We start from the raw sequence: 9,940 nt of genomic DNA, 5'->3' as shown, positions 1-9,940 counted from the left end.
CTGGCTGTCCTGGAGCTCACTTGGTAGACCAGGCTGGCCTCGAACTCAGAAATCCGCCTGCCTCTGCCTCCCAAGTGCTGGGATTAAAGGCGTGCGCCACCACGCCCGGCATCTTTGCAACTTCTGACTGTTAAACTAGAAGATGAATATAAACTTTATGAGCACATAAAGCCCCAAAATAAAGAAACGGAAAAGTGGCTCCGCAAGTTCCCGGAAGCCTGGGCAGAGACAGCAGATATGGAGAGATCCAGGTATCAGCCTCCTGTCCATGTAGAACTTAAAGCCCAGGCCTCCCCCATCGCGGTCTGACAGTACCGTACGCCCAAAGAGGCTTGAGATGGGATAAGACCTCATAGCCAGCGCCTCCTTCAGCTGGGCATCCCCAGGAAGTGTCAGTCTTTTTGGAATACCCCTCTCCTTCCTGTGCAAAAGCCAGGGACTGACTGAGTGACTGACTATCGTCCAGTCCAGGATCTGGGAGAGGTAGATAAGCGGGTGGCTGACATGCACCCAAAAGTACCCAACCCTTTCAATCTCTGGAGCACCCTGTCACCAGAACAGGTCTGGTACACAGTATTGGATCTTAAAGATGCCACTTCTGTCTGACCCTTACTCCCTCGAGCCAAGAGTACTTTGCTTTTGAGTGGAAAGATCCTGAGACAGGAACAACTGGACAACTGACGTGGACTCACCTGCCACAAGGATTTAAGAACTCTCCTACCATCTTTGATGAAGCCTTACATCAGGATCTAGCTGTATTCAGAGCCTCCAACCCACAGGTAACCCTCTTGCAGAGAACTGTGCCTACAAGGGACCAGACGCCTGCTCGCTGAACTTGGGAGATTGGGATATCGAGCATCGGCTAAAAGGGCCCAGATCTGCCAGCAACAGGTCAGTTACTTGGGTTACCTAATAAAAAAGGGACAGTGGTGGCTATCTGAAGCTAGGAAAGAGACTGTGTTTCATATCCCTCCGCCCACCAATCCAAAACAAGTTAGAGAGTTCTTGGGCACTGCAGGCTTTTGCAGGCTGTGGATTCCAGGTTTTGCTGAACTAGCGGCCCCACTTTATCCCCCTCACAAGAGATAAACATCCCTTTGCATGGGGAAATAAAGAACAACAAGCATTTGATACCATTAAAACTGCCCTAACGTCGGCTCCAGCTTTGGGCCTCCCAGATGTGACTAAGCCTTTCCATCTTGTCATTGCAACGATCCGTTGTCAAGCTGTGTTTCTGGGGGTCGCATTCTCAACACTTGGGGCCCTGGGGTCCAACAAGTCCAGTCAAGTGGCTCTACTTTCTTTATCGGCCTATAGCATCTTAGAAAGGACCCTCTGACTGATCAATTGTCAGCCAAGCTCAGTGGATGCAGAGGACTCCTCTAGGAAGGAGGATAGAAACCAGGGAAACCAGCCAGAGAAACCAGGCATGCATGGGAAGAACAAATTCGGATTTTGTAAAGTAACTTTTATTCGCCTGATGTGATTGTTGTCTCAGAGGCTTACTGCGCCTAAGTCTGCTAACCTGGGTTTAGTCCTGGAAGCTTCTAGCCTCTGTACAATCTTATTTAGGCCTAGTTCATCCTCTGAGACTTACTGCTGAATAAACTCACCCTTTCTTGTTCTTTCTGATTGGCTGGTTCAACTCAGCTGTTCGGGCTCAAACTCCTCTTAAGCTGACCGACTGAATCTGGCTTCTCACTCCTGGCCTCTCCTGAATGGCTCTGCTTGGCCTCATACTAACTTTGGCAATCTGTTAGAATCTTCTGTCCCCATCTCATTCTCTGGCTTGTTCTCTCTTCAAACTATCTCTGTAAAACTCTCCCAGTCGAATGCCACCTTCCCTCTCCTCTCTCATCTTGTGAGAATTGGGCTTATTCTATTCTGTCAAGTCGTTCTCTGGTTCATCCCTTTGTCTGTCACTCAGACATCACTAACGTTACCTTCATTGTTTGGGATTAAAGGCTGAGTTATACCATAACACAATCTCAGGGTTCACACGGTGATCAAATATCCTGCAACAGGACTAGAAAGAGAAAGATTTGCTCAGGGTCACAAAGCACTGTGCCACAGCCCTCCAGCTCACAGCGGTTAAGGAGCGGTTAAGGAGCGGCTAGGCGAGCGAGTCTAATAGTTCAATGGGTAAGGCTAGTGTGGTGGTTTGAATATGGTTAGCCAATGAGAAGTGCTACTAGTAGAAGGTGTGGCCTTGTTGGAGGAGTGTGTCACCCTGTAGGCAGGCTTCCAGGGCTCCTCGCGCTTAAGCTCCACCCACTGTGGAAGAGTCAGTCTTCTCCTGGCTGCCTTCAGATCAAGATGTAGAACTCTCAGCTTCTCCTTCAGCACCATGTCTGCCTGGATGCTACCATGCTTCCCACCATGATGATAATGGATTAAACCTTTGAACCTGTAAGCCATCTGTGATGGTTTATATATGCTTGGCCCAGGGAGTGGCACTATTAGGAGGTGTGGCCTTGTTACAGTAGCTGTGTCACTATGGGTGTGGGCTTAAGACCCTTATCTTAGCTGCCTGAAAGTGAGTCTTCCACTTGCAGCCTTCAGATGAAGCTGTAGAACTCTCAGCACTGCCTGCACCATGCCTGCCTGGATGCTGCCATGTTCCTGCCTTGACAATAATGGACTGAACCTCTGAACCTGTAAGCCAGCCCCAATTAAATGTTGTCATTTATAAGACTTCCCTTGGTCATGGTGTTTGTCCACAGCAATCAAACCCAAAGACATCTAGGAATGGTGGTTGTGAGTCTGACCCAGGGGGGACTCACTGCCAGCATTCCCCAGAGGGCCAGGAAGAGTGTTATTTAGTAGCTGATGTGCAGAGGTTAACAAGAGATGGAGTGACAATGAGGACAGAGAAGCGGGATCAGTGTCATCCCAGAAGGGGGAGGTTAGGGAGGTAAGAACCTCTGATGTATGTTGGATCACCTCTACCAAGTCTATGCCTAGGGGTTGAGGGTGTGGGTGGGTACGCTCTGTGCTTTGACTGTGCCTGATGTGATAGATGGCTGTGACAGATGCTATTAGAGTAAAGTTTACTAGTGATCCCTGTCTCCCCTCTGGAGTGCCATGGATTCTTAACTAGGATATAAAAGATCTCCCATTCTACATAAAAGATAGAACACCTTCTCCTACAGGACCAGTAAGGGTAGCCTCCATAACTCTCTGGCCAATGTAATAGATAATAATCTCGTTTGATCATAAAGAAAGAACGCATAGGGGACAGGTGTTTTAGAAGTTGGTTTGGGCAACTCTGAGTTCAAGGCCAGCCTGGTCTACAAAATGTGTTCTGAGACAGCCAGGGCTACACACAGAGGAATCTTGTTTTGAAAACTAAGCCAAATCAAAGAAGTTGATTTAGGTGTTATAGGACCATTTGGCAAACCGCTGGTGAGCAGTCTCAGAACCCCACCACGAGAGTAGTGTGGTTGAACTGCTGAGTACAGATTTCCTTGTTTCAGGAGATTTGATTATTGCACATAGAAAACTCAATTGTTAGAAAAATATAAAAGCTTAAATAGATGTCAGATGCTGTTAGGTTTCTCTAAAAGCCTCCAGAGAAAAGAATGCCGAAGATGTCCTATAGAAATGCCATTTGGATGTGTCTCTAAAAGCCTCCAGAGAAAAGAATGCTGAAGAACGGAAAGTTCCTGCCTATTTTAAGGCAAGTTGCTTGGGAGAGGTTTTATGGTCTTTGTTCTATGAGCAGAGTCAAACTCAGTTGGATGGCCTTGGGATGCCCCACTGTAAAGATGAAATGGTTCGGCCCCCACTGTCTTGGCTTGGAGCCCCACTACCATGAAAGGGACATGATTCAGCCTGTTAAGGGTGTAGGAGTGTAAAGTATAGGCTAGACGTGTAGGCTAAAGACTTCTTTTATAGCAGTTGAACCAATGCACACTTCCCCCCCCTCTTTCTCTCTCTCTCTCTCCCTCTCCTTCTCTCTCTCTCTCCTCTCCCTCCCCCTCCCCCTCTTCCCTTCTCCCTTATTTTCATCTCTCTTTTGGCTTGGGAACGCCTTCAAGGAAGAAGATCCTGGTAAGGGATAGGGATTCTCTTGTTGGGCTTGCAGAAACCACGGGGGAGCAGCTGCCTGGACACAGGAGAGGCAGTATTCTAGGACTGAGAGCAGAGGAGCCCTTATGGGTCTAGAGGAGCTCGAGAGAGAGACTAACTCAGTAGTATAACACAGATAGAACATGGTTTCTGAAAGGCTAGCAGTAAGTTCAAGTGGTCAAGCTGGATTTCAGGAATCTTGTGAAATTATTGTCACATCTGCTCCTGTACCTCCCAAATCTTCAATCTCAATTCTTTTTTTGTTTTGTTTTGTTTTGTTTTTCGAGACAGGGTTTCTCTGTATAGCCTTGGCTATCCTGGAACTCACTCTGTAGACCAGGCTGGCCTGGAACTCAGAAATCCGCCTGCCTCTGCCTCCCAAGTGCTAGGATTAAAGGAGTATGCCACCAACAACGCCCAGCTTCCATCTCAATTCTATCTAACTGTATTTTTAACTTTGGACTCTTGTCATTTATAGTAGCCTACCAAAATATATGTTTAAAATGTCTTCTTGCTTTATCCACAGGAGCTGCTCTCTCTCTGTTGAATGGTTTATTTACGTTTTCTGCAGCCCTGTTTTGTCAGGCTTTGATTTTTCTAGTTGTTTTTCCGAACAGTCTTTCCCTGATGGACAAAAAACAAGTGGCTCATATTGTTTGTGTCAGGCCTTGAGGGAGGTCCTGTAGTCAGTTTTCTACAACAAGGAATTGGCTGGAATATCTTTGGATGACCTACATTCATGAGCTTTTATGTCCATTTCTTCGACGCCTTCTACATTTCACTGGAAAGTTTCTCTGTGAATTATGGTTAGAGAGGAATTTATCTTCAGGAAATCTGTCTGTAGTCCTTTAGAGAATGACCTGATCTTTCCCAGCCACAGCAATGGACATATTGTGTTTTTATTTATTTTTTNTTTTTTTGGTTTTTTTTGAGACAGGGTTTCTCTGTGTAGCCCTGGCTGTCCTGGAACTCACTTTGTAGACCAGGCTGGCCTCGAACTCAGAAATCCGCCTGCCTCTGCCTCCCGAGTGCTGGGATTAAAGGCATGCACCACCACACCCAGCTATATTGTCTTTTTATATCTCCTGTAATTTTTTGTCCAACCACAAATGAATTGTGAGTATTAGATTCTATATCTGCAGTAGTTTTAATTAATTCATAAAAGAGGTCTGTATCTAGTCCTTAAAGGTCTAATACCCTTTCTGCATTCAGCATCAACATTTTAAATACTAGATTCAATTAAAAATTCTCTAGCAGTTGGATCTGATATTGTTCTATTCAGAGATGTAGTTAAAAGTCACTGAAAGAGTCATTTGAACCCTGGGATATCTTTGTATACAATTCAGATTGTCCCTGTTCAACCTTGTCCCAAGCATTTAAAGACATTGTTCTAAGATAGCATCATCAAGGGTAATGTGTACTCTTTGTTCTTTGTTTGTTTGTTTGTTTGTTTGTTTTAAAGATTTATTTATTTATTATGTATAAGTACATTGTAGCTGTCTTCATATACTCCAGAAGAGGGCGTCAGACCTTGTTAAGGATGGTTATGAGAGACCATGTGGTTGCTGGGATTTGAACTCAGGACCTTCAGAAGAGCAGTCAGTGCTCTTAACTGCTGAGCCATCTCTCCAGCCCCATTATCTAAGTTCTTTTTTTCTTTTCTTCTTCTTTTTTTTTTTTCTCAAGACAGGGTTTTTCTGTATAGCCTTGGCTGTCCTGGGACTCACTCTGTAGACCAGGCTGGCCTCAAACTCAGAAATCCGCCTGTCCCTGCCTCCAAAGTGCTGGGATTAAAGGCATGTGCCACCACTGCCCGGGAATGTGTACTCTTAATTCAGAATACAAACTGATCCTTGGCAATATCAATGCCTCTAGTCCTATTTTGTTGCTCCATAATTGAAGATTCATCTTTTCACTAAGTTAACAATTATAGTTAAGGGCCAGGCTCTAAAGTGGCTGCCATCAAATCTCTCCAATCTTTTGGAATTATATTGATTTTTTTGCCTGATCCAGTTATTAAATATCTGTTTTATATATGGTGAATGCAAGCTATAGGTTGTTACTGATTCCTTAAATCTCTTTAAGTCTTGTGCTTCTGTGGGCCACCATTCAAGTTCTTGATAATACAGTAGACCCTGTTCACCTGGTTCCAATTGCCTTATCAAAGCTGGAAACATCATTTTAGTTTTTTTTAACGGACACAGACTGCCTTTTTGCAGTCTATGATGATGTAGAATTTGGAATGGATTCATCTGAAATTTCTTTAAGGGATTATCTAAATTTTGTTCTATTGTTTGTAACTTATTAAGGATTTTTTTTTTCAGTCCTTCAAGTCTGCTTTATTCTGATCTCTCTTAAGAGGGTATATAAACTTGTAATCATTACTGAAAATATAATTATTTGTGTGCTGTTAAGGGAAACAAAATTATACAGAATTTATTTTATGTATATAAGTGCACTGTAGCTGCCTTCAGACACACTAGAAGAGGGCATTGGATCCCACTATAGATGGTTGTGAGCCACCATGTGATTGTTGGGGATTGAACTCAGAACCTCTGGAAGAGCAGTCAGTGCTCCTAAACCCTGAGCCATCTCTCCAGCTTCAATTTCCATTTTTTAACACAGAAAATATTTTTCTTTTTACATCTCTAACACTCTCTTTCCTCTGAAATGGAAACTTCTGGTTTCTTTGAAAAGTCAGTTACGTCAAATGATATTTTGCTGGGGAACCCAGGTGAGAGAATGTCTTGCTAAAGCAGACATGTGAAAGAATGTTTTCCTGAAGCAGACAGAGGTGAAGGGATGTTTTGCGAGAGCAGACACATGAAAGGACGTGTAATGAAGGAATATGAATATGACCCACGGTCTGGGGGCTGGAGCACCGGTGTGCTCTGCTCTGCCTTGCTAGTCTTCGCTAACAACCCACATGTATTGGTTCACCTTACATAGCACTGATGATTTGTGATGATGCTAGAGAGAAACTCAAAGAACTTCCCATAAGGCCCTGCGACTTCTTGCTGCTTCTGTGGCTTTGGGCTGGATGTTGAGCCTTATGGCTTCCTCAGGACTGGGCTGCAGCTGTTGGGTCATGCATGGTGTTTACCCGCCGAGAGGACTGGACCGCAGCTGCTGATTCATAGTTAGTGTTTGCTATAGGACTGAACTGTTAATATCCTGACAGCGAAGGTTGGGCTTGCCCCCCCAGAGAAATATTCCTAAACAGGTTTACTCCCCCCGTGTCCTAATAAATTTTCTCTTCCACTCCCTCTGGTGGGCGGTGGCAAGAGGAGAGGTTGAACGTACATTAAAATAGGCTGCAAAAATTTATGTGTACATTCCCCAGAGACTTTTATTTTATTTTATCTTTTTAAAAAGATTTATTTATTATTTATTATACATGAGTACACTGTAGCTGACTTCAGACACACCAGAAGAGGGCGTCAGATCTCATTACAGATGGTTGTGAGCCACCATGTGGTTGCTGGGATTTGAACTCAGGACCTTCCAGAGAGCAGTCAGTTCTCTTACTCACTGAGCCATTGTGCCAGACCGACTTTTATTTTTAATATGATTGTCTATACCAGTTTTTCTTTCTTTACACTTAAGCATAATTACAAACATTTTTACCTTGTCAGAGGTTCCTATCTGGGCTTGGATTTCTTCTGCATGTTGTCTCCAAGGTTCTGTTGTTCTGTTGTACTTTGTGTTGCGGCCAGCCCTGCCCCCACTGTTCAGCTAGCTCACTGTGCTGGTGATCCGAGGCAGTTCCAGGTCCCATGTGCCATTTGCTGGCTTCTCCACCCTGTCAAGCCTGGGCACTGCTGCAGGTTTTCACCCGTGGGCTCTTTTCTCAGGCTCTAGCCTTGGATTTTCAGCCCCATGTTAGCAAATATAACCATGGGTCTTTCTAAGCCTGTCACAGTTCCATGAATAATGACACTGGGAACTCTGCTTATTTATAAACATTTGCCTTTACTGAGGCACTGTTTCCCACTAGCTCATAACTCAGCCTGTTTGTTTATATCTAAGTTCTGCCACATGGCTGGTTAGTTACCTCTTCTTCCTTCCCTGCCTGCTGCTTCCTCCATTCCTGTGGGACTGTGAAAGGCAGCCTGTTTTCTGGTTGAGCTAGGTTTAAACCCTGGGAGACCCAGCAGGTGTTCCCACAAGGGATAGAAGGTGTTTGCCACGCCCCAGACACCAGGCTCCTGACACAAGGCTCCATAATTCTGTGGCCATCAGTCACATAGGGCAACGCCCCAAGCCCCTGGTATTCTGTCTGGACTCCATCTCCAGAGTTACCTGGCAACAGCCAGGTTTGCTCCTTCCCACAATTGCCTGGCCCACTATAAAAGGGGCTGCTTGCCCCCCTCCTCCCTCTCTTACGCTCTTATTCTTGCCCTCTTCCCCCCCCCCAAGCCTCTACTTCTCTACTCTTTCCCTCTCTCTCTGCCTTTCTCTCTCTCTACTACCCTTCTAGCTCCCCTTCTCAGACACTCCTCCTTGCAAAAGGTATTTAATCTCAGGCCCGCCCTGAGAAAAGAGGGAAAGGTTTCACTCATCACAACTCTCTGCCATGCCAATAAATACCTTAAAACCATGGACTGTCTCTTCTCATCGGGATCTGCCGTACTGGAGCAATGGAGCAAGTGCGGTGCCCAAGAGTGAGAGCCTGCTCTCGCAGCCTCTGTGCAGGCCCTGGGACCACCGAGCCCGGCTCCTGGCAGTTCCCCAGGGACCTCAGACTGCGCCTTCCCACCCCTCAGAGTGGGGTCCTGTGGCTTCTCACAGCCCGAAGCCTGCCTGGTGTGGGCATGCGCAGTCAAGCTTCCTGTGTCTGCCTCCAGGCCCCAGCCCTGTAACCCACACATTCCCAGATGACTCTTCCTGGTAGTTCCTCCCTCTCTCCGGTATTTCCTCCCTCTCCAGAAGTCCCACTTCACTATTCTGCCTTTGCTATAGGCCATAGGCTCTTTATTTTAATCAATCAGAAGGTGCCCTAGGCAGGCAAGGAAGGACAGAGACATCGTCACAGGGTAGAGAAACATCACTCCCACATGTAAGAACTGCTCTGAACAGGCACTGATAGGAAGAAATAGAGAAGACAGTAGGTTTGTTTGTGTGGTGGCAGAAGTTGCCACCACTGAAAAATAGAACATGCCAGTTTTGGCTTTGAACTGAGGCTAAGCTGTTTGTTGTAACCGCGTGAGGATTTAATAAAATATGAGCTCAAGGAGGAAGAGAGGAAGGGTTGAAAATGAACTTCACCAAAGGGAGCTGACAGACAAAAAAAGAAGCCCAAAAGGGACAGAGAGAATCTGTGAGACTTCCATGGTGGAGCTGAGACAGGAGGGTAAGGTTTCAGAGGTCAGAGGTCAGAGGTCAGGAAATGCTTAGGAAAGCTGCAGGCCTTAGCAGTCAGCTCCTAGGAAGAGGGGGTAAAGAAACGGGGGGGGGGCGACACGGGGTGGCAGGGGGAGGGGGGAGAGGAGCAAGTGTCTTAGCAGCTGGAGAGTTACCCACATGGTGAGGAGGAGGGCATAAGGGGCTCCCGGAGTCAGAGAGAGGACACCGGGGAGGTGAGTTGGTGAGGAGAGACACAGAGCTGGTGAAGGAAAGAAGTTGCTGAAGAGGTGGTCTCTAGAATTTGGAACCAAATCTAAGGAGTGGCTGAAGGCAGCAGAAACAGACGATCTGTACGCATTTTTGGAGAGTCACAGCAGCAGCTCGAGTTGGTTGGAAAGGTTAAGATGTCAGGTAGTAGTGGTGCAAACCTTTAGTCCCAGCACTCAGGAGGCAGAGTTTGGGGCAACCTAGTCTACAGAGTGCTGAGTGAGTTCTAGGACAGCCAGGCTTTCACAGAGAAACC

The 9,940-nt window shown here is 46.1% G+C and overlaps 1 protein-coding gene across 1 annotated transcript in view; it reads right to left on the bottom strand.

The window, feature by feature from the left end:
* The window catches only part of Gbgt1 (globoside alpha-1,3-N-acetylgalactosaminyltransferase 1 (FORS blood group)), a 21,821-nt gene extending 13,053 nt beyond the window's left edge, over positions 1–8,768 (bottom strand). The window contains exon 1 of the mRNA XM_029536633.1: positions 8,662–8,768. The gene's annotated coding sequence lies outside the window, so the exon portion shown is untranslated. The remainder of the gene's footprint in view (positions 1–8,661) is intronic.
* Between the last annotated feature and the right edge of the window lie 1,172 nt (positions 8,769–9,940).

The sequence above is a fragment of the Mus pahari genome, chromosome 3 (genome assembly GCF_900095145.1).
Source record: "Mus pahari chromosome 3, PAHARI_EIJ_v1.1, whole genome shotgun sequence".
Lineage (NCBI taxonomy): Eukaryota > Metazoa > Chordata > Mammalia > Rodentia > Muridae > Mus > Mus pahari.
Note: the sequence above shows the minus strand (reverse complement) of the source record. Positions and strands in the feature narration are given on the sequence as shown.